Raw genomic sequence first — 19,071 nt, forward strand, 5'->3', positions numbered from 1 at the left:
CATCATGTTAAATTATTAAATTTTTATATTTTGGCACGGTATTAGGCACGGAATTAAAAAAATTAAAAAACTCATATATTAGACACAGTTTGTTAATTCCATGTCAAATATCGTAACAAATTTGTCACAAATTTTTTTTATGTGCCAATTTTTTCATGCTGATTTGGGATTTTTCTTGTAGTGAAATTACAAACCATTGAGCACAAGTTAATAATGTAGAGTTTTTAATAATTGGTAATTAGGTGGAAATCATCCAGAATTCTATTACCATCAGGTCATTAGCAATAATTCAAGAGAACCATGTGGTAATTGCCCTCATGGCTTCTAACTTCAACACAACTACAAACTTGTTCTCACTATCACACTATATATATATATATTTTAATCATGTGGATGTACATGTACATATTAACAACACAAACAACAAAATTGCATTGAATGAAATGTTCACATACAAATGAAGCGCATTGCATAACATCAATGTTTGGATTTCAGATAAAAATAATATATTGGTTTCCAACTTATATAATTCGGTAAAAAGGCTAACACAGTCAATGGCCTTCTAAAATAACATAATTCAATAGGAGTGCACATAATAATGCTTAATACAGTTTAAAACCATTAAGGGTTATATGGCCTTCTAAAATAAAACTTAATATAGTTTAAAACGACCTATGTAAGTAACATAACCTAATAAGGGTAAATAACATAATCCAATAGGAGTGCACATAACCTTTTATTTGATCATAACAATAATAATTGAATAAATATGGAAGATGTGGTTGCATGTAGTCTAAATAAATTGGGAATCCTTGATGCAACTATAAATAATTATATGAGTGCCATATAAAAAAACCATAAAAGAAAAAAAAAAGATTCCACACTTTGGCCATTGTAAAATTTTGATGCTAAGGTATTCGCATAACAAGTTCCAAAATAGCAGAAACAGGCTTAGTACCTACATATGATGTTAAAAATACATAAGTAAAATATAGGAATATTTAAAAAACTTATGAAGCTTTTAGCACTTCAAAATTCTCTACTCCACTTAGAATAAGGAATAAGAACAAATACAAAGATTCTAAAGGCAATGCCCGCTTGTTGGTGATGATAGGTCTTCTGAGGATAAGAACCATTTCTCCTTTTGTAAAAGTGCGAAATCTGGCCAACTTATTGTAAGCTTGGGACATCTTTGCTTTGTAAACTTCAAGATTTTGTTGTACTTCTATCCTTTTTCATCAAGAGAGTCTAATTTATCTAGGCGAAGTCGAATATTATCTTCATTAGATATTTTATTCTGCAACGGCATCCTTAATGAAGGTATTTGAATTTCAAGTGGCAAGACTGCTTCAGTTCCAAACACTAAAGAGTATGGTGTACATTGTGTTGGGGTCCTATACGTAGTACGATAAGCCCATAGTATTTCAGGGAGTCTATCACGCCAATCTCTTTTATTTTTGGAAACAGTTTTCTTTAGTAATTTTGAAAGAGTTTTATTAAATGCTCCCGCCAACACATTTGCTCTCACATTATAGATAGAGGTATACCTCCAATCTATTTTGTGATGTTGTGCAAATCTCCCAATTTTAAAGCTTCTGAAAGTTGGGTCATTATCTGAGATAATTCTTTTTGGAGTTCCAAACCTGTATAGGATATTTTCTTTGAAGAATTTTATAATGTTCTCAGTCTTTTCTTCTCTTAGAGGAATAGCCTTGGCCCATCTAGAGAAATAGTTTGTTGCAGCCAATATGAATAGATGCCTGGAAGATGATGGAGGCTTAATGGGACCAATCACATCTATTCCCATATTTCAAAAGGCCATGAAGAAACTGTGAGATGTATGAGATTCGGATGTTGATGAATAAAATCCCCATGAATTTGACAAATATGGCATTTTTTGGTATATTCAATGCAATCTCGAACCATGGTCAGCCAATAATATCCCATGCGCTTAATCTTAACTCGCATCTTGGGTCCAGATTAATGTGCACCACATATCCTGGAATGTACATCATGCATGGCTTCTTTTGCTTCTTCATATGAAAGACATCACAGGAGTAGCTGGTCATATGATCTACGGTACAATGTGTCATTAATGAAGGTGAATCTTAGAGCTCTTCACTTTATTTGAAGGCTTTCTGATTTGTCCCCTGGCAATTTATTGATATAGCTTGCTGACTAATCATGTACAGAAGCCCTAGGTATAGCTGGTACACCGAATTCATCTTCTGCCTGTGTAGATTGTCGGTTGGGTAAAACTGAATTCTGAATCTAAATTTGGTTCTTTATCTGGTTGGATATAGTAAAACACTGAATCAAATTCAGTTTCTGTATCAAGCTCGCCTATAAGTTCATCTTCATCAATGTCATCAGGAATATTATAACCTCTACCAAAAGATTTGTGAATCTCAGTGCTCACATCCATCAAATCCATCATCTCATCTTTCATGCGATTTATGTCTTAAATCTTCACAGTTTTCATCATTCCTTTTAGTTTCTTCTTTGATGACTTCAATGCAGACATAGTTTGTTGAGCATCTTTTATTTCGGCTACAGTAAAGCTACTTGGTCAAGGTTACAGATTTGATTATACAGCATATCTCGTTGTCCTTTATACATCCGTTTTTGCTTCAGAAATCTCATTGCTCTAGCCTTCAATGCTTCTTGAGCAATATCAGGCCGTGCCTTCTTAATCTACTCCTTATATCAAGCTTTTTTTATTTTTTTTATCAACGGTATCACTTCTTTTACTTATTCGATCGGTAGCATCTTGGATGGTGGAAGGTGGATCCTTGTTTTTCTTCGCACCCTTCTTTCATTATTGTTACTTTAAGAATCATCATTAATTTGATGCTACCTCCGTAACGGCTAGATTTAATTCTTCCTCTTCATCCTTCTCTCTCGGGATACGGCCTGTAGAGGGAAGAGATGATCCTTGGAAACCTTGTCCTTCTTCTTTCTTCTGATCTTCTTCCTCTTCCGTTCCTCTTTACTCCAAAAATCTTTCTCCTTCATCTTTCTTCTTCTTCTCCTTCGTCTCTTTTGCTTTGTTTGCCTCTCTTTTCTGTCTGTTCCTTCCTTCACTGGTTTTCTTCATCGCTTCTTCCATCTTCCTTCTTCTTTCTTCGCCTCAGTCCTCTTTCGTTCCTCTTCACGCTCAAGAACTTGGTCAACATCACCGTTGCTTCTTTGATCATCACCTCTTCTCTGTCGTTCAGGAAGTCCACCAATGGCACGATGATCCTTGAACATTCTTGATAGGCTTTCGAGTGGTTTGCTGCCTGGATTGTGAGCTTGAGTGTAGATCAATGAAGGTTGGCGTCCTGCACTCCAACCTTGGTAGCTTCCATCAATGTCACAACACAACTGTAATATACATCTTCTATCCCTTTTTTTAGCATTATGGTGAAACAAAGAAGGGCTTTTGATTTAATGATGCTCTTAGAGATGGCGAGGTTGTCTTTGATTAGATTGTATATTTGGTATACTCTTGCATGGTTTCGAAGGCGGGATGACCTTCTTTGTCTTAGCTATGCATGAACACCACTTTCTCCATCTCTGAGAACTCTATGTATTCCTTTAAGAGAGCCTCGATCTCAAAGGTTTTGCACCAGGCCATGGTGCTCTTGATCATGGTGAGGGCATCCATAGTCTTGAAATCACATGTGTAAAAGAATTTTAGCAAAATGGTGTTGTTTTTCTCATCAATGAGTAGAGGAATGCACAAGATGAACATGTACTCTAGTAATGGCGCCAAGGCATCCTTCTACTGCTGCATAGGTGACAGCTTCTCAGGCTCTTCCATCTTCACTGGCTCTTCATGCTTCGACTCCACCATCTTCACAGCATCTTACAGTTTCTTAGGCTTCTCTGTTTTCGCGGGCTCCTCATTAAGAGCGGTACTAGGAGGAGGACACGATGGCAGCGATGACAACAACAATGGCGATAATGGTAGCATCGTCGACAACAACAAGCAGCAATACCAGCAACAACAATAGTAACAACGGCAACAACGGCGGTAGCAACAACAATAATTTCTTTTTTTTAGATGTATATATATATATATATATCTGAGTATGGGGAGAGAGATTTCTGCACCTTCTTCTTCTTCGTCTTTCTCCGGTTCCGTCTTCTTCCCCTGTCTTTCTCTCGCTCATTCCTTCTTATTTTTTTTCTTCTTCTCAATTCCCCTATTTTTATAGACGATCTCTGATTTTCAAACGTGATAGCGGTTGTATCATCGTGGACAAGGTTGTGTTCCACGTGGGGAACCGCGACGGGCACCACACCTCACCACATCTTACCACACCTCACGTTTTTATTATTATTATTATTATTATTATTATTATTATTATTATTATTATTATTTATTTATTTATTTATTTATTTATTTATTTTGTTATTTTCTTCAGTTTGATTATTTTCGTTTATTATTATTATTAATTTAATTTTTATATTTTATTATTATATATGTAATATATATTATTATATAAGTATATATATTTTATTTTATTTTATTATAAATTTTTTCATTATTTTATTTATTTTTTTATTGATCGTGGGTGACCACTCCCCCAGTTTCATTCTTTTTTTATTTTATTTTTATTGATTTTAATTGATTTTATTTACTTGTTTATTTTATATTTATCTGAATTATATATTATTTTATTTTATTTATCTGATTTGATTTATTATTATTATTTATTTATTATTTTATTTTACTTATTATTATTATTATTTTATTTTATTTTATTTTTATTTGATTTTTTTTATTATCTTTCTCTTGGATTGGATTTATATGTATATATATCTATTATTATTAGTATTATTTATTATATATATATATATTATTATTATTATTTTTTATTATTTTATTTCATTTTATTTTCGTGGTCTATTAGTGATCTTCATATTTGAACACCTTAGATTGCCTCGAGATCTATGCTCTCGGCTAATTTTGGGATTTTTAATATTTTTAGATCGGCTCGAGATTTTTGTTCTCAGCTGATCCAAAAATTTGAATATATTAGATTGCCTCGAGATCTGTGCTCTCAGCTGATCTTTGAATTTCAATATTCTAGACCGCCTTGAGATCTGTGCTCTGGACTGGTCTTGAGATTTGTGCTTTTTGAATATTTCGGATTACCTCGAGATTGGTGCTCCTAGCTGATCTAAAGATCTGAATATTTTAGACCACCTCAAGATCTGTGGTCTCGGCTGGTCTTGAAGTTTGTGTATTTTGAATATTTTGGATCACCTTGAGATCGGTGCTCTTAGTTGATCCAGAGATTTGAATATTTTAGACCATCTCGAGATCTATGTTCTCGGCTTTTCTTGAAATTTGTGTATTTTTGAATATTTTTTATGGCCTCGAGATCGGTGCTCTTAGCTAATCCTGAGATTTGAATATTTTAGATCACCTCGAGATCGGTGCTCTCGGCTAATCTTGAGATTTGAGCATTTTAGACCGTCTCAAGCTCTGTGCTCTCGGCTCATCCTGAGATTTGTGTATTTTAGATCGCTTTGAGATTGGTGCTCTAAGCTGATTTGGTCATTTGAATGTTTAGATCTCCTCGAGATCGGTGCTCTCAGCTGATCTTGAGATTTTGATATTTTTATTTTTGATTTAAATTAGGAGATGCATTTAATTAATTTATTATATATAAACATTTACGTTTCGTGTTTGTGATTTCACATGCCAATCCCAAAAACTTCAAAGTCTGTTATCTGGAGAAGTCTGGAGCCTCAAAGTCTGTTGAGCTGGTTGCCATGTTATCGTGGTTTTGGAGTTGGCATCTTGCATTAGCCCTGCTTTTTCTAATTTCTTGAACATTGAATCAACAAAGATTACATGCCATTTTCTACAAGAGTAAGGCTTTGCATGGGTATGAAACTATAGACGATAAATAACCTTACCAATAATTCATCTGCAGTGATGAATGATGAGGAATGAGGCACATCCTTTCCAATGATAAACCCTCCACTGTGCCTTCCCTGGACAATTACAAATTTCACATTAGTACTAGACAATTAGTTGCTAATGGTAAATTTAATTCATCATCATATTCAATGTAGAATATTTCTTACCTTAAAATTTTAAAGGAGTTTGTGTGGAAGGTGGTAATTGCATTCGCCCTCTTACTGTAGATGTAATCTTAGGTTGTTTGTCCTTTGGGGCATTCTCCCTAACTGTGGCATTTTCAATGTGGTTTAATGCTCTCTACATTTGCTAAATTTTTTTCTTTTAGGTGCAGTCTTTGGTTGTCTTTTTCCTGGAGTAGCTTTTCTTGCATGACTTGTCTGACCAGCTGAAGAATTACCAGTGTCATCTATGGGTGGAATCACCTCATTGCTTCCTAAATTTTGAATGTTCTCCTACAAAGCAGATGGTTATGTTTAACAAAATTAAAATGGGCTAGCATGATTATATAATGTAGTAATATAACTTACACTTTCTTTCTATCTTTTTGTACATGTGATCCTATTGTGACCTTCATCAAGACACAACCTGTACTTAAATATCCTACCTGCCCTTGTGAGCTTTCTTTTGCTTTAGTTCTTACCTTCCATTGGTCCCCTCCTTCTTTTCTTGGAAGGTCTCCCTAGCATTCTCTTCACCATTGGTGGTAGTAATAGTACGTCCACACTTGATGGCTAGAATTCCATATTTTTTGACTGGATTCACAAGAGATTAGTATGCCTTCAAGTAGGTCTCTTTTCTGTACCATTCAGATATATATTCTAGTGGATCTACTCCATTGAATGCAATTGAGGCCATTGCATGCTAGCATGGAATCCCAGTTTTCCCCCATTTTCCACATGTACATGCATGCTCTGCAAGCACAACTACATATGCCTCCCTCACATGAAAAACCAAATTATCGCAATACACTTCATGTCTTGGCCCACCATTCCACTCAACATGCCATTTAGCACTCTTTCCCCTACCTTTCTCAATCTTTGTGATTACATTTGCCTCCCTCACATGCAAAACCAAATTATCCCAATACACTTCATGTCTTCGCCCACCATTCCACTCAACATGCCATTTAGCACTCTTTCCCCTACCTTTCTCAATCTTTGTGATTACATTTGGTCCACAATCACAACTCCATTTTGTAAGGACTCCCTTTTAACTACTATCCTAGTCATGACATATTGCCTTATGTCTTCTAACATAGATATAATTGGCTTACTAATAGCATCTAGAATTATCCCATTGAATGTCTCACACATGTTATTATTTATGACATCACACTTTAATATATAAAACAAAATTGGCACCAATCTGTAATTGGCCAATTCTCCAACAATTCCTTGACATCAACCTATCCCCCATGCATGTTGGACATCTACTATAAGTGTTTCTGCATCTCAAGTTGGTTAGTTGACCTCACAACATTCCAAAATCCCATCTGAAGTTCCTTGCACTGATGTTTTCCCCCACCTTGCATAGATGTGCCTTGCAGACATCCTATGTTCAATGTGGGGGAAAAGATCATTACCTACATGTATTAGACCATCCATAAAAGATAGGATTTATTTCATATTAGTTGGGGGGGGGGAATTTTGCATATCATTGATCAAAGACCATCCAAGGCCATCACTAATGAGAGGGCAGCTTGCAAATTCTCAAAAAACCATGTCCATGACTCAATTGTCTATTGCTGCACTACTACCCAAGCTACTGGGAACATTTGATTGTTCCCATCTTTATTAACAGCCACAAGCAACTGACCTTTCATCAATGCTTTCAAAAAGCACCCATCAACACCTATAATCCTTCCACAGCCACTAAGAAAACCATCTCTAACAGCTGTCAAACAAATGTACATTTTTTGGAATGTAGGCAACTCATCTTTCTTGAGTCTTTATGACAACACACAGATATTGCTAATTGGACTGATGTCTTTCAACTCTAGGGCATAGCTATTTAAAACCCTGAAATCCTCTTAGAACAGCTTTTCAATCTTCTTAATAACCAAAATGTTTGCATTTCTGCAGACTTTTCTTGTGATGAAGACTCCCATTTCTTTTCTCACCATTGTCCTCAAATTTCTTAGTCTAATGAAAGGCATGGCAACAATCATTTCTACAAATCTATTGCCAATTACTAGAGCTGTTACTATTCTGTTTCTCATAGCACCAAGAAAGCAAGAATGATCAGGGATATAATTCTTAACTGTGAAAGACTTCCTCCCATTACAATAAGAACATAAAATTAACCACTTGCAATTTTTTCCTGAGCGCACTACCCTGACCCTCACAAAATCATTCTTAACATACCTGAATTCAAAACCTTTCCTCATGGAAAAATCAACCAATTCCTTCTTGAAATGCTTCAAATCTTTAAAAATCAGGTCAAGACAAATCCTCAAGAGGAGCTCTGGGATCATACACCTTTCTTGAGGACCTATGCCTTTGTGCATCTTCTGCATCTGAGCCTTCACTTGTGTCCTCATAGCCCTGGATCTGATAATGAGTTGTAGTCACTCTCATAACGCCTAACCTTGTCTCTTTCTAAAATAGGGTTAACATTGCCTCCATCCTGGGCACTATCATACACATTCTCTATTGTATGATCATGACCATCAATTTGATTGTCTTCTTGCAAGCTCTTCTTCAGCTCAACATATTTCTGAACATTGTCTCTGGCTTCATCTCTCTCAGCATCCTCATCTGAGTTATAATCTACAAATGGTAACTTAGGTAGCCTTATTTCATCATCATCACTATCATTGGCATGTTCTTGCAGTGGATTTTAATTGCTTTGGTCAGCTACAAATTCTGCATCACCATGTGTCTGCACTAGATTATCATTACTTTGGTCAACCACAAATTCTCCATTACCATGTGCCTGCACTGGGATTGTGCCTATATCCTGGACATTTGATTAGATTTCACTCTTTACAGCTATCACTAATTACAGGTCTGTCTCCTTGTCTTGTTCATCATATGGGAGTTCATTCTGGCCATGGCTTTCATCTTCACTGACTAAGTCAGTTACTAGTACATCTAGGCATTTCTTCCTATACACACTACTTGAACCCCCTATTGATTGCAATTCAAACAAGAACTTCTCTTGCACACTAAGTCTGAGAATTTTTGGTAACTCCATCTTATGCCTACCTTCACATGTTTCATCATATATGTCCACAGAAACACAACTTCTTAGTTTTTGAACCACACCTACAATGTTAGTGCCATCAATGATTTCCCTCAAATTCCCATCACCATCTACAAAAAATAGCTTCAAAGTAGTGTTAATGTAATAACCCAACAACTGCACATAGGAAATCCCATAGGTAAATCTTGTCAGGGTCCACACCAAAGGATTCCACCTTCCCATTTTCATATATTGGGTCCCCTTATCTTATTATTTTCCCTCCATGGGGATATCTAATGATGTATTCCTCATTAACAGACATGACTTCCTACCCTAAAAATAAAGTAACATATTTTCAGCATTATCACATAGTAATAAAAACAAGTGTTATAGATTGCATATCTTTGTTTTGTTTTTTTTTATTTAGAATCAATTTTCTTTAGCCTTATTAATTAGATAGGCATTTACCTGTCTCTTTGGCATCTTAGTTTTATTTAGCTTCCCCAACTTTAGCTTTGTTTGCGGCTTTTTGCTTTGTGGTTCTACTTTAAACCAAAGTGACTATCCCAAATCATTGCCACTGGCTTTTGACTAAAGACAGTTTACTTATTTGTGTGGATGAAAACTACTTGATGAATGCTAGTTTAACTTATTATTTCATTTGTTATCCTCAACAACTACTCAAATGATTTAAAACCCTGATTAATACTAGATTGACTTAAGAAAAAAAGGATCACTGCATTTATTTCTTCAACAATACCAAAATAATTTACTACTTTACCACTACCATGTCAATGCTAAGTAAAGGCTGTCAGAATCTCATTTATTATATCAAGAACTAGAAACCATATAGGGGCACAAAATGAAATAGTTCTGTCATATTTGTGGACCATAGTTACATGTATTGATGAATTGTTTAATAGTGAAGATAAATGAAGCCTAACAACCTTTATTTTAGGTTATTATAATCTACATTCACCAGCGAGAGGACCACAAGCTAAGAGAATAAACAAAAGCTGTAAGAATCAAAGCATTCTACTAAATCAATAACCAAAGTAATAAAAAATGCTTATCAAACTGGTTAAAACAAAAAAACAATGCTTGATGATGATGGAATGTCAAGCTGATAAACTCAAATAGGAATAAACCCTAATAGAAACAAACAAACAATGCTTGCCTGGTTTCGTGTGAGAAGAATCCAAGGAATGTTAGGCTAAGAAGTTGTAAATGGACTGTTGTGTTCCACTGATTGTTAGGCTGAGAAAACTTTGCCCTAGAAATTGGGATTGTTGTTAGTAATGATGATAGAGTGGATTTTTAAGCTGAGGCGATGATGCTGATGATGGATTGGAGATGGCGTTACTTTTAATCTTGGATCGGCATATGTTTTGGATCTGACTGTACATTTAGGTTAATTAGCATTAAACCCAGATCCGGTTTGTTAAGTCATTATTTAGAGGAGTAAATTGTTGTGTTGGCATTCCATTGAGTTTTTTATGATTATTTTAATCATTTAAAATGCCATGCCAGTCTCGCAATGGAAAAACTCATAGGCGTTAGGGTCAGGGACGATCTTTACCCAAACTAAATATTAGAAGGATCCCAACAAGGGCAAAAAATAATAGAGTGACTAAAGGGCTATTTTGGTATAATAGAGGGATTGAACAGGGTATTAGTACCAATTATGCTCCAAGTCTAATTGCAAAACAAAGGCATTATAAAGGCACTAAAGTTCAGTAACATAGTACAACTCCGATACAGATATTTTTATTCTTGTCTTTGAATAATATCACAACAATATGTAACAAAAAATAGTAACTTCTAAGTTAGAGTTGATCTTATTAAATCATGAGCTAATGGAATACTTTTACATGCTTATTAATTTAATTGTTTCAAGGATGCATAAAAAGAACCACAATGACAATACAAAATCAATAATATCATGAGCTGTCCCATAGTAGACCAGTTGTTGTTGATACCTCTTTCTAGATCTTATTTGTTCCTTCTTTTATAAGCTGAGCAAGGAGAAGGAAGAGATAAGAGAGTCTATGGATAATGCGGATCAAAAATCCATTATAGAGTCCGACCACAATGACTGAATTTATATTTTTATGTATAAGAATATATATATATATGGTTAACTGATGCTATAATAGTGCTATGGTGATATGGTATAGGTACTTGACAAGTTCCCTTTGCTTATATCCCGCAAGTGCACGGGTTTGTCAAAGTAATAATCCCGGATGAGCGGGGTCGAATCCATAGGGAGTAGGGAGTAAAGACACTTAATTCGATTCTTAGCTATGTGGAGTATCAACAATGATAAGTGTGGTAATGATTCAATTCTCAGAAATTAAAAGCAACAAGTAAGAGAGCAAAAGTAAGGAGGAGGCAAGGCAATCGATAAAGATGGGGTACTCGGATGATGCTTCACCTAGGATAATCGCTTCAAGTGCAAGAACTCTCTATTATGCTTCCTAATCAATGCAACGGTGAGTCGTGGAAATCCTTACATACATAGTCCCAAATCTAAGGTCAACTATGCCTAACTCTATACATGTCCCGGAGGAGAAATCGAACAATCTCAACACCTCGCACTCGCATAGAGTTGCAATGAGCTCTAGGGATTCCAAGTGATAAATCTCTTCCTAGATTTAGACCTAACCCTTTGGTCCAGGCGGAAGGTCCCTAGCCACAATTAAGCCCTAGATACTAAGATCACCTCAACGCTTCACTCCATTGCACGCGCAACTAGGCCCCAGCGGAGGTTCATCCCTTAGACCATTCACTCTATTATGGCTGCAAAGAACTCGAGGAACGGAGGTAGAATCTATAACGTCGGAGGGGAAAGGGGACGCTCCTGTACCTCTCGACTCACCCTCTCAACCCTCTCCAACCTAGCTTTGTCTAACGCTCGTGGTGTGTCACTCACTCACAAGGTTACCAACAAGAACTCTCAACCCCAGTGTCACTCTAGGGGAAATGTTCATACAATCAAGCATTCAAGGTTGGAACTCACAATAAACATCAATTTATTGAAAGCATAATAAAGAAGTTCAATGAAACGAATACATCCTAGGGTTCACAATCACCCAAGTACCCACTAGGGGTTTAGCTCTCCATGGAGCTAAGTACAATCAAAGAAATCGAATGTAAAAGCAATAAATCCATAAAGAAACCCCCTCGATGGTCGTGTCGATGGTCTTGTGGAAAGTCCTCTACTCGTCGTCCAAGGATTCCTTCGTCCGGTATAGGATATGCCTCGATCGAAGCTCCCCTACCAACCTTCTTCCTAATGGAATCACGATGTCGGAGCCGTAGAACCTCTCCAAAACCTTGGCCAATATCCCTCGAAACCCTAGCTGAAGCCCTCTCGCAAGTTGGGGAAAAGATGGAGAAAAGAATGCCAAAATCGAGGCTGAATCGGCTATATATAGGGCTGGAATCGGGCGACTCCATGGGCATGTACGGTACACCCGCCCGTGTGGATTCTCTGAAACTGCCATTTTCGGCCGGCTGTGAACAGTAACTGTTACAGTGTTTGCTACATTAATTTTGCTACAGTAACCTACTACAGTACTGTGCCAAAAAATACTCCCGAATCTACTTTTCATCGAGGTAACATAAATGGGCACACGTTCATGCTGTGGATCGCTTTGCTTCTTCAATGACGGATAAGTTAATGGAGATCTTGTTTTATGTGCATAAGTCGGAATGCTTGAGTGTGACTGCCCTTGTGCCCCTCCAAATGGTTGTGCAAACTCAAATACGGGGAGGTTGGCACACACTCTAGCATCTCGCACCCGACTTATATCTTCGCGTTTGAACCTTAGCAAGATTTCCTCCAAAATCGGTGCATTGTGATCCACATTGGCTTCTTTCCTTCATAATTGGTTTCACAACCCTACCTGCATAAAAGTAACATAAAAACACACATATTAATGTAAAAACCCGAGAAAAGTAATGCTCAACATAAGGAAAGAATGCTTCGCATTCATATCACACAAGCACTTATCAGTACTCTATACATAAAGATAATAAATTCAGTCATTAGCCATAGTTGATGTTCATTATTGCAAGCACCAAATATGCTTCGCATTAGCCAAAGTATATTAAGATGGTTCATTGTATAGAGTAAAACATACATCTTTAGATATGAAAAGGGCATCCTAATGTTGAGATCTTAGCAGGATACAATCAAATATAAGATGATAATTTAACAGTAAATTACCTTATCAACCCTGAACTTTAGCTTCTGTTTGCCAATGAATCTCATTTTCATTTTGAAATACTAAAAAAACATTCAATTTAAATCAGCATGCAAACCAAATAATACAAAAGATAAAGGGACATTAAGCCACTTCATTCGGTCAGTTCCTGGAACAAAAGCCTGTGCTAAGACCCAAAGCATGGGTCTTTTGGTTAGCTGACCATTTGATGAAGATAACAATCACAACATTCAAACAAGACAATAGTGATAAGACATCACCCAAAATTATAGCCAGCATAGAACCCTGAGTGAGGGATTTGCGAAGGAGACTCTCAACATGTCTTGGAATCCAACTAGAGCTCGAGAGAATCAAACCCTTTGTGTAAAAGCCATTGCAAGGCCTCCCTACATGCAAACACTTCAACCCTAATTGCATCAGAGGAGAAGATGACAGGACCATGAACAATGGCTATAAAGGAACCATGGGCATCAAGAACCACCATACCAAAGGCTGAGTAAGAGTCTGGGGATGAAACATAGCATCCACATTGTACTTGAGGCAACCAGTGGGAGGCCAAGACCAATGGCTAGGAGTTGGAACAATGCAAAGGGAGGGTAGGGATGGCAATTTTCATCCCCGTGGTTTTCGACCTGATCCACCACGAATGGGGTGTTTTTTTTTAAATAGAGGCACGGGGTGGGGCGCGGCCGGGATTTTGTATGAGGAGGGCAGGGAGGCATGGGTTTGGTTTTACCTTGCCTTGCCCTGCCCTGCCACGCCCCACCCACTAATAATTTAACTTATTGATAAATATTATATTGTATAGGCAGTAAATGAAAATTTCTTTAAAATTTTAAAAACTCAAAGTATCAATTTTCAAACACAGGACCCAAGTCACTGACCCCAGTGCCCCACTTCTTCAGTTCTTCTTTTGTTACCTTAGTTTGCACTTCGTAGGTGCCGAGCTCATAACGCCACTCTCCAATTTGTCACCTCTAATCCGTCGAAACTCAAAAACCAATCGTCTATCTATCGAAAGGCAAAAGCCAACACTTCTCCATTTCTTTAGTATTAATACTGCTCCCTTCCTCTATTTGCACTTTAGATCTCTGCCTGAGCTTCACTGCATGAATTATATATTCTCCAAGCATAGTTAGTAGATAACCAATCTTCGATCACTTGAGTATTATTCTTTCTACTTGATTTGGTTGTTGAATTTAGCATTTGACCAGTGGGCAGTAGAATGGTATTAATAGATTTGGGAATAGAATGATTTAGAGAAAGGTCTTAAGGACATCATTGATGCTTTAGATATAATCACTTCAACTCTGGTGTTAGGTGTATGCATAATTGTATTTGGGAAGTTTTTGGATCTCAGAGTTCTCTTTCTTTTTAATTACATTGTTAGATGAGGCTTTGATTACTTGGTGTTGCTTGTTATTTAAGTTACATTTCTGCAACCTATTCTTTAATTCTGCTAATTGAAATGGATATCCATGCTATCTTGCTCCTTCAATTGGTAGTTTTATGAAAACGTAGGATTACAAGAATTTGAATCAAATGATTCAAATCTGCAAGCTTTAAATTACTTTTGTGTTAGGAGAATTGATTAGGGGTGAGTTAATGTTATACAAGGACAATCAATTTGAAAGGAGTTTGAAAATATTCTATGTTTGTTAAAGGAGATAACATCCTAATGTTTTTGAGATAATTATATATAGATTTCTTTATTTTGTTATTTTTTCTTGTTTACAATTTGTTAAAGCTTTTGCTGATGTAGTCTTCAGTTTTCCAGTAGGTTGGGTCTAGACATCTCGTTGCCACTATTAAGGTCAATATACTTGCATAGAATTTAACATTCTTTTGCAACTGTTATTATTTTGCAAGATGCTATTGAGTTTGATTAAGGATATCACAGGTGGCATTTATTTTTGTGATATTCTTTAATTGTTGTTTGCTAGTGTTCAAACTATATTTTAAACTAATTATGATCATCTAGACATTTTCTTTGCTTATCACTAAGTTTTTAACCATATGTGAACTCTTTTGACATGAAATAACTACTATCTTTAGAATATATATACCTTCTAAAAAAAATTTGTCCTTTCATGGAACTATTTGTCATGAAAGATGAATCTCAATCTTCAACACCAATTGAAAAGATCAATGAAATATCAAATTCTACTCCTATTTATCAATGGGCGTGCTTGGTGAATCTTCAACTCAAATTTCAAGTGATACTCAAACTCCAATTTCAACACCTTCAATAAATCATATTACCATGTTCAACCCCAAAAAAATGAAATCAGTTGTGTGGGAACATTTCACAAAGCAACAAATTAATGGGGAATGGGAAGCAATATGCAATTATTGCAAAAGGATGCTTTGTGGAAAATCAAAGAATGGACCAACTCATTTGCATAACCATTTTAAGATATGTCCAAAGCTAGCACAAAAAGATCTTAAATAACAACTTCTATTGGTAAAGCAAACTAAGGAAGATGGAACAAAGCTTTCTAGTTATGCCTCTGACAAGCCTTGGTAAGGAAAGAGCTTGCTCAAATGATAGTACTTCATGAATATCCTTTATCCATGGTTGATCATGTGGGGTTTAGGAAGTATTTATCTCTTCTCAGACCATTGTTTAATGTTCCTAGCCGAAGCACAATAAAAAATGATATCCTCCAAATTTACAAGGAGTATAAGTTGAAAATAATGAAGATGATAGAGATGAATGATAGTAGAATTGCAATTACAACTGGCATGTGGACAACGGATCACCAAAAGAAAGGGTAAATGGCTCTCATTGCTCACTTCATTGATAACTCTTAGACCTTGCAAAAATGAATCTTGAGGTATACTTATGTATGTATATATATATATATATATTAATTTATCCTTGTACGGCACTTTTATTGTTATAAGTTGTTATTTGGTGATATGTATATGTAGATATTGTCATGTCCCTACACCACACACAAAATAATTAATTGTAAATGAGTTGATGAAAATATTTTTGGATTGGGGACTTGACAAAAGGTTATCCACTATTACTTTGGATAATTGCTTAGTCAATTATGGAATTGTGAACCTTTTGCTAGATAGACTTCATCTAGATTCAGTTATTATTGAAGGTGATTTTTTTCATATGCGTTGTTGTGCACTTACATTAAATTTGATTATGAAGGATGGGTTGAATGTTATTGGTGATGGTATTGATAGAATTCATGAAAGTCTTTAGTTTTAGACAACTACTCCAAAATGAATAGAAATGTTTGAAGAGTCTGCTCTACAACTGCGTGTTCCAACTATGAAAAAGGTGTGCCTTGATTGCAAAACAAGATGGAACTCAACATACTTGATGATTGAGATAGCTTTATTCTACAAAGATGTGTTCACCCGTGCGAAGTTATATAGATGAAGATTGGAAAATGCAAAATTACTTGTCGGAAAACTATGATTATTTTATGAGGTGACTAAGATAATTTTTTACTCTAAATGCCCAACTGCACATACTTATTTCCAAAAGATTTATGAGATCAAATTGGTTTTGTCCGAATGGCTATTTGATTCTAATGCGACTATTGCATTAATGGCTGCAAGGATGCTTGAAAATTTTGGTAAATATTGGACTATAGTTCATTGATTAATGGGGATAGCCACCATGTTTGATCCAAGATTCGAGAAATGTATGTTGGAATATCACTTTTCCAATATATATGGAGATGATTGTAATATGGAAATAAATAAAATCGATAAGTTTTTCTATAAACTTATTGTTGAATGTAAAAACAAGTTTTCAAACCTTGGAGTTAAGAAAAACATTTTACAATGTAGTTTGACTTATATTTGGAAGAAGATGTTATCCCAAGATCTTATGATTTTGACATATTACAATGGTAGAAGATGGTTGGTATAATGTATCCCATAATGCAAAGGATCGCTAAACATATATTTGCTATACTTGTGTCTACAGTGGCTTCAGAAACCACATTTAGTACCAGTGGTCGATTGTTGAGTCCATATCGGAGTAGACTACATCTAACCATGATGGAAGCATTGATTTGTGCCCAAAATTATTTATCAAATAAATTATAAGATAAATTTAATAAGTTTAACTTTCTATTGTAGCCTTGATCAATAATTTAGTTTTTTTTTTAAATTATTATTTAGATCCCAACTCAATTTCATCGAATATTGCTTCAATTTGTGAAGAGGAAGACGATATCAATTCTTTTTTTAAAGGGTTTATTAATATGGATAGGATTTCCCTTTCTTTTCTTCTTTGATTTTTAGATAATTTAACGAGTTATGATCATGATTTGGAGTAGATAAATATCTTTTGATCATATTGCCAACATCAACATTCATATGATTGTTGTTTGGATTTTCTTTTTAGTTTTTTTGTGATTATATAAATATTGTTTAAACAGAGGTTGTAGTGTAGGCAAGAAGAGGCACATCATTAAGCTCTAATATATTCAGCAAGCCCTCAAAAAGCTAAGGGGCATTTTAGTTCATAGTAATGTGAATATATTACCGCACATTAGATGATAATCTAGAAAGATTATCACATTTGATTCTATAATAATGGTAATACTGATGATAATATGAGATTACCAATAATAATACTATTTTTGCTCCAATAAGCCAATGATTTTCAAAAATAAGGAATTTGAAAAATAGTCACCTAAGTATCTATCAAAATTAATAGAGTAAATAACCTTAATGGTCACTAAACTATACGCTAATTCCTATTTTGGTCCCTAAAGTAATAAAAAAAAATTTCTATTTGAGTCACTAAACTTAATAAACCCTTCCAATCAAGTTACCAGGGTAGACGCCTTTAGCGACATTCTGACCTAGCTTGCCACCTCACAAGTGCCATCATTGCCACATGGCTAGCACTCTTTTTCTCTTCATTCAAACTCTTCCCTTTTTGTCATCTCCGGTGTTGACCTCAACCATAGTGACATTGCTGGTTATCTCCCTTAAGAGATTGGTCTTCTCATGGATCTTGCTTTGTTTCACATTAATTCTAATTGGTTTTGCGGCCACAAGTTTGAAAAGTTGAACGGTTTGTTTGAGCTTGATCTGAGTAACAATCGGATTATCGAGAAGTTCCCCAGCGTTATATTTCGGTTAATGTCTCTCAAGTTCTTGAACCTCAGGTTCAATGAGTTTAAAGGGACGGTGCTGAAGGAGTTGTTTGACAAGGATCTTGACGCTATTTTCATCAATAACAATCGGTTTGTGTTTGACCTTCCTAACAACTTCGGTAACTTGCCGGTCTCCATCATTGTCATCACTAGCAACTGTTTCCTCGGTTGCATCCCTTCCAGCATCAGCAACATGTCCAGGCTCAAAGAGATCCTTCTCTTGAATAATGGCTTTAGTTTTTGTTTCCGGTCAAAGATCAGCCGGTTGAAGAACTCACCGTCTTTGACGTCAGCTTCAACAAGCTAATCAGATAATTACCAGACTCGCTCAGAGGGTTAGTGAGCTTGGAGTAGCTTGACATATCTCATAACTTGCTCTCTGGCGCCATTCCTATGTCCATCTCCGAGCTCCCATGCCTTAAGAACTTCACCAATTACTACAACTTCTTCACAGGTGAACAATCGCAGTGCTTGGCAGTGCCAAGTCAAACTGCCCTTAACACCATCTGCTCAAGTGACTTGATTGGAAGGGTTTAATAAGTTTAGTGACTCAAATAGAATTTTTTTTACTTCAGTAACTAAAATATGAATTGTT

General features: G+C 35.8%; 1 pseudogene; it reads right to left on the reverse strand.

The window, feature by feature from the left end:
• Positions 1–2,178: 2,178 nt before the first annotated feature.
• On the reverse strand, positions 2,179–3,556 carry LOC120282810 (annotated as a pseudogene).
• Between the last annotated feature and the right edge of the window lie 15,515 nt (positions 3,557–19,071).

The sequence above is a fragment of the Dioscorea cayenensis genome, chromosome 18 (assembly GCF_009730915.1).
Source record: "Dioscorea cayenensis subsp. rotundata cultivar TDr96_F1 chromosome 18, TDr96_F1_v2_PseudoChromosome.rev07_lg8_w22 25.fasta, whole genome shotgun sequence".
Lineage (NCBI taxonomy): Eukaryota > Viridiplantae > Streptophyta > Magnoliopsida > Dioscoreales > Dioscoreaceae > Dioscorea > Dioscorea cayenensis.